General features: G+C 40.1%; 1 pseudogene; it reads right to left on the reverse strand.

Moving 5' to 3' along the window:
- Nucleotides 1-246: 246 nt before the first annotated feature.
- LOC126076630 (uncharacterized) lies at nt 247-365 on the reverse strand (annotated as a pseudogene).
- Nucleotides 366-5,863: the final 5,498 nt, after the last annotated feature.

The raw sequence follows: 5,863 nt of genomic DNA on the forward strand, positions 1-5,863 counted from the left end.
CATTTGCATATACAATAAAGCCTGCGAGAGCCAGAAACTGTGTAAGGCCGGAAATCTGTCCGAGAAAGAACAAAAACAAACAAACAAAAAACCTGTTGCTGTGAAGTTGATTCCGACTCATAGTGTCCCTATAGGACAGGGTAGAGCTGCCCCATAGGGTTTCCAAGGAGCGCCTGGTGGATTTGAACTGCTGACCTTTTGGTTAGTAGCTGTAGGTCTTAACCACTGCACCACCAGGGTTTCCTAAGCCTACAGCACCCGGTATTTGCAGGCAGTCTCCCATCCAAGTACTAACCAGGTCCCACCCTGCTTAGCTTCCAGGATCAGAGGAGATCACGTGCTTTCAGTGTGGTATGGCGGTAGACAATGTAGTTGATTCCAACTCATAGTGACCTCTATAGGACAGAGTAGAATTGCCACATAGGGTTACCAAGGCTGTAAATCTTTAAAGAAGCAGACTGCCACATCTTTCCATGGTTGAACTGCTGACCTTTCAGTTAGCAGCCCAGCGCTTAACCACTGTGCCACTAAGGCTCCTTAGTATTTTTATAAAAGCATTAAAATGAAGGAGAACTGCAGTGTATATCAGAGACCTACAGATTAAAATTTAAAAAAAATCAGTAAAGAGTAAAAACTATAGAACTAAGTAAAATGAGGTAACAGTCTCCCAAACCAGGGAAATTAACCAATATGTGTGTGTCAAATATGTCTGGTCTTTTTTAACTACTCAATTTTATTTTTGATCTCCTACCAATAAAATATATATCTTTACTATCCCCTATTATCTATAATAAAACCACTTTGTGAACAAGTTTAAAAGAAAAGAAAGTTGTTTTAAATATCCCAGAAATAGTTTGGCAGAATTGAGAAAACGGAAGGAGCCCAGAGTAAGAAAAGCAAAGAATAAGAATAGAAATAGAAAATCATTGTATGTGAAGGAATATCCTGGACGGTTTGTGCATATTGTTAAGGAAAAAATTTTCAACTGTGCCCTGCACACTTTCAGAGATTTACTGAAAATCAGTTTGATATGCTTCTCTGTAATGTAAGAAAAATAATTATTGGCAGTTTATGTATGAGTTTCAGTAAATAAGCTATAGAAAATAATTAAAAAACTAAAAGGGTGAATGCAACTATTCTACAGGCAGCATAAAGCCAAACACGCAGAGAATAATGTCACATCTACACTAACCTCCAGATTATAGTAATATCCTCCTTTTAAACTATTCTAAAAATATAGGTTGCATTATTGTGTTTTAAAGGGAAATCATATCGGTATGCAGATCATAATTTTTTTTAATGTATTTTTCCTGGACAAAAAAAAATGAAAATTAGAGGAGAACGATATATCATCATTCAACAGAATAACTATAATTCCATCCAATAATTTTACTTACAGAATTTTATTTGCTTGCAGTTATTGTGCACATGTAATTTTATATCCTGGCTTTTTACTTTAAACAATAGATGAATAGATGTGCCATGGTTTTCTTATCCATTTTTCTTCATTTTAATACTCACATTGCTCTTAATTTTGCAATCATAAATAGTGCTACAGGAAACAAATCATACAATAGTTTTTAAGTTTATTATTTCTTGGAATCATTTTCATGAATATTATAATATCAAAATATTATAAGGAATATTATAATATCAAAATATATTAATTATAATCTTGATTTATATTGCTCAATTAAAGCATGGTTTTGCCAGTATGCATGAATGAGAGTGCCGATTTTACTTCATTTTTGTTATTGCTTATTTTACGAGTTTTTATAATTTTTCTAAAGGGCGATATTGTTATTATTTTAAAAATAACCCTTTGAAAACTAACAAAATTGAAATTTTTCCATGTTTATTTATTATTTCTATTTCTATTAACTATGAAAATCTGGTACCTTGGAGTGGAATACAAATAACAAAACGTAAAATGTGGTATTGACTTAGTAGGGGTGGAGAGAACCTGGTGACCTTATTAAGAAATGGCAAAGCATTTTGTCAACATATTGCCTACTATAGTTTGGAAGGTTGATCAAGTGTCAGCCAAGGATGTAGCCTTAGGTAAATAAGTGGGAAAAAATCAGAATGTTGATGTGTGCTAACTGCTTCTTGAAACTTTCACCAATACCATATAAGAGCAATGAATTCAAGTTAGAATGAACCAGTCTTCAAGCAGAGATGAAAGAAAATACAGCTTTGTTAAGGAAGACACTGCTTGTGTCTGCACCCGAAGTTGACTCAAAATCCAGGAACTTGAAACTTTGTTAAGTGAAAAAGCCAATATCCAAATTGAAGCTATTAGGCACTAGTACTGCATCCTACAACATTGTAAACCTGATGGTAAAGGCAGATTAAGGATGTTGCCTTGCTTCTCCCATCCATTATTTCAGAGTGGTGGGTGTATGGATTGAATTGTGTCCCCCCAAAAATGTGTGTCAACTTGGTAGTCCCTGATTCCCAGTATTGTGTGATTGTCCACTATTTTGTCATCTGATGTGATTTTCCTATGTCTTGTAAATCCTGCCTCTATGACATTAACGAGGTGAGATTAGCGGCAGTTAACGAGTCAGGATTCAATCTACAAGATTAGGTTATATCTTGAGCCAGTCTCTTTCAAAATATAAAAGAGAGAAGCAAGCAGAGAGACACAGGGAGCTCATACCACCAAGAAAGAAGAGCCAGAAGAACACTGCGTCCTTTGGACCTAGGGTCCCTGAGCTGAGAAGACCCTAGGCCAGGGAAAGATTGATGACAAGGACCTTCCACCAGAGCCAACACAAAGAGAAAGGCTTCACCTGGAGCTGACACCATGAATTTGGATTTCTATCCTCCTAGACTGTGAGAGAATAAATTTCTCTTTTAAAGCCATCCACTTGTGGTATTTGCTACAGCAGCCCTAGATAACTAAGACTGTGCGGACTGCAGAGACATATGAGGCCAGAAACTAAAACACAAGGTTCTAGTTCTAGAGAAGAATTTTAACTGTGGGTCCCCCAGATGGAACAGACCGGAATATATTCTGAATTCTTTTGAATACCGTACAATATACTCTCTTACTACTTTATTAGTTTCATCCAAACCTGCCCTCTCCATTCCGCACTATGCTACAGTAGTACAGAGCATCGTACCCAGTGTGTCTTGCCTTAATAAAAGTCCGTTTCTTTGTAGAGATGGCTCACTGTGACTGTCATTCTTTTTCTCCGTTTGTCCTGATTAAGCTTCTATTCATCTTTTCATCCATAGTAGTATCTCTCACAGTGCCATAAATAGAGGAACACAATTTTTATGAGATTGAATTGAAATGAATCACAAGAAAAATATGCCTCCTGCTGGTGATTTGTAATGATAGAAGGGGGCACCTTAGAGTAGGTAGGACTGTTTCATGATATCTGCTCCATTCAGTTAGGACTGAATACTTATTTTTCTTCAGGTAATTTATGTTCCAGTCAGGGAAAGAATAAGAGAAAAGTCAAATAGTATTCTCCCTGTCCCTCTTCCTTTGTCTCTCTGTGTCTCCCTGTCTCTACCTCATGCTCTTTCATAAACACATCACACGCACACCAGTGTTTCATGCCCATTATTAGCTGAAGCACATTAGCTGGATATAAAACATATACCCCAAACTCCACTAACAAAAATTATTGAAACAACCACTTAAACTAAACCTTGGGTAAAAAACTGGCATATTGTTTCACTTCCCCATACATATAATTTTCTTCTTTTTCCCATAATTTTGTTATATTAAAGCATTGCCAAAACAACGTGTGTAAATATGAACCACAGAAAGGTCCCATTCCTCAGGGTAGCCCCACAGCATGCAAGGAATGTTCTGTGTTCTACTAAGCAAATGAATGCACAGCACAAAAGGCTCAGAATTACAAATTTTACCCTTCAGATATAGATCTATGCCTTGTCTTAAAATGGAGTTGTCCCTTTTAAAGAACAGGAAGCCAAATATTACATTCATAAAGCATCCAGCTGAGGAGCACATGAACCTGGGCACTCAGCCTAGAAAACAGTATCTGTGTGCAAACAACACATATTTACGCCAGATTTTAGACCCCTTGAGAGGCCATTCAACTGTGCCTTTCTCTAAGCATAAAGCCAAAGAGGAAATAGGTGAGTTTTTCATCAACATACAGTGGGAAAGTGTAAGGTGTAAAGCTCATAAACCAAAGAAAGACTGAGTAAAAAGATGGCAACTCAGCCCAGCTTTATCTCTAACCTAGCAGGTGGATATGTCAACATAGGAATAGCTACCATCAACCAACAATTCCCAGGAATCATTTTATAGTGGAGCTACATAATTATAGATTCCTTTGGTTCATCGAAGGCTATTTTTTTGGAGACATTAGAGACCTGAAAGCTAGAGTTGTTATCAAGCGATATGGATCTCATCTCAGATTATGTGACTGAGCAAATTACTCCCTTCTAGACCTATCTTTGGTGGTGTAGTGGTTCAGATTATGGCTGCTAACCAAAAGGTCAGCAGTTTGAATCCACCAGGCGCTTCTTGGAAATCCTATGGGGCATTTCTACTCTGTCCTACGGGGTTGCTATGAGTCAAAATTGACTCGAGAGCAACAGGTTTGGGTTTTTTTTTGGACCCATCTTTAAAAAATATTAGCAGAGGGCGGAGCCAAGATGGCTGACAAGGTAGAAGCTACCTTGGATCCCTCTTGCAACAAAGACTCAGAAAAACAAGTGAATCGATCACATACATGACAATCTACGAACACTGACCATCAAACACAGATCTAAAGAGTTGACCTGAGTGACAGAGACTGAGAACAAACAACCATGGGGAAGCAGCGACTGTTTTCGGAGCCTGGAGACAGAGTCCCAGTCAGTAAACCTTGGTGCCAGGCTTTGGATTGGGTGCAGGGGAGCTGAGCACGGCATCCTGAGACGGCACAAACACGGGACGCAGCCCTAGCCCCCAGAAGTGACCTCGGGGGAAGCTCAGCCAGTGCACGCAGACAGAGCAGCGACACGGCTGACAGGAGAAGAAGTCATCGGGAGGCAGTGACTGGTTTTGGAGCCTGGAGTGCGGCGTCCCAGCTGGAGAACCTTGGTGCTGGGCTTTGGATTGGGAGTGGAGGAACTGACCACAGCTTCTGAGACAGCACAAGCACAGGACGCAGGCCTGACCCTCGGGGGCAATCTCTACCCCACCAGGGCACACAGTCAACACACCCTTCGGGAATCTCAGATAAAACAGTCATCCCAAGCAAGATAAGTAACTTTGTCTATATTCTGGGGTGCTACTCTCTCCTATTTATCTGAACCCTCCCCTCTCCTTCCCAGGCGGCTTCATTAACATTGGAATTTCCTGAGCCAGAGAGTAAACTGCGCTGGGGTTTTTCTTTTTTTTGGTCTTTTCCTAACCCATTCTCCTGGCCTGAGAGAAACAGCTACAAAAAACCCAGGGGCCAAAAATCCTTCCCTAATTGGACTAAAAACACAGAACCAGCTCCAGCCAAACATATGTGATCCACAGTCTTGGGCTTTCATCCTTGCAGGGAACAAGGTGGCTATTATAATGCAAAGGCAATTCTGATAGGGATCTGACTGTAATTGTTTTAGCGGATTACTGGAAAGACAAGTTTCTCAGGTCTGATATCTCTCTGTATTTAACAGAGCCCTCACTGACCCACAACAGGGAACTGAGGGCTGAAGCTCCCCCCAGACCACCTAGCCTCCTGCCTTAGGGATCTAAGGAGGGTGACACCTACCAAGCCGTAGAAGTACTTGCATTGGGGGCCTAAGGTACAGCTGCAGAGCCCACCCACCAAAATGCTTTAGGAATAGAGACACACCTACCTCACTGGCACTTGGGGGAAGCCTGTCAGCATCTTGCCCC

Source organism: Elephas maximus, chromosome 4 (genome assembly GCF_024166365.1).
Source record: "Elephas maximus indicus isolate mEleMax1 chromosome 4, mEleMax1 primary haplotype, whole genome shotgun sequence".
Classification (NCBI taxonomy): Eukaryota; Metazoa; Chordata; class Mammalia; order Proboscidea; family Elephantidae; genus Elephas; species Elephas maximus.